Source organism: Mastomys coucha, unplaced genomic scaffold (assembly GCF_008632895.1).
Source record: "Mastomys coucha isolate ucsf_1 unplaced genomic scaffold, UCSF_Mcou_1 pScaffold18, whole genome shotgun sequence".
Taxonomy (NCBI): Eukaryota; Metazoa; Chordata; class Mammalia; order Rodentia; family Muridae; genus Mastomys; species Mastomys coucha.
Window position 1 is genome coordinate 94,851,743 of NW_022196900.1, and position 948 is coordinate 94,852,690.

The following is a 948-nucleotide window of genomic DNA, read 5'->3' on the forward strand; positions in this document are numbered from 1 at the left end:
GGGGCGGGGGGAGAGAATAAAAAAACAGAAGAAAGAATGCTCCAAATATCGTCTGCCTTTTGTCTGGCAGCTCCTGCCTGCCAGAGAACTATGGATGGAGGAGCTACAAGAAGAGGCTGCACATGGAGCCCCCCTTCCATTCCCAGCCTGGCTGGACTTCCTTTGTGCTGTGGGTGTGGCTTCTGTTCCTGTTGCCTTTAAAAAATATTCTAGGAGGTGCCCATCTGGAACCATATGGAATCACAGCAAATGCAATACTTTGAAGGAAAAAAAAAGGATTTTCTTTTTAATTATGTGTATTCCTGTATGGAAATGTGCCCTTGGATGCATTGCCCTTGGAGGCCAGAGGAGGACCTCAGATCCCCTGGAGTTTGAGTGACAGGTGGTTGTAGCCACCCAAGGACAGAGTTGGGAACTAAATCTGGGCCTTATGCAAGAGCAGTCTGTGCTCCCACTAAACTGCCTTTCCGTCCCCCAGGTAACATTTGACATTGCTAATTATTCTATTAATTCTTGCTAATCCCTTGCACGTGGATAGCAACTCATCCGCACCCCACCCCCAACCCCAGGCCTGGATTCTCCCTAGAGTCCCTGTCTCCCCAGGCTCCTCCTGAGACCCCCTTACAATGCTCAGTGATCTTGAGTGGCCTGCAGTTCTTCCCCTAAATCCATTCATTTACAAGAGTCGGCTGCCTCAGACGCAGCCTCATGGTCAGTCATGTACAAGGAAAACCATTAAGGAAACAGAGGTCGGGGCTTTCAGAGCTCGGGGCTTTCCAGGGGCTTCTGTTGCTAGGAACAGTACTCGGCCTCAGAGCCAGTCACCACTGCTTCACCAACTGGCATGCTCTCTTCCACCTGGCTTTAATTCCACTCGTATATGTGATATTTATGTTTCTTTTAAAAGTCAAATTGTAAGCTGGATGGTGGTGGCACACGCCTTTAATC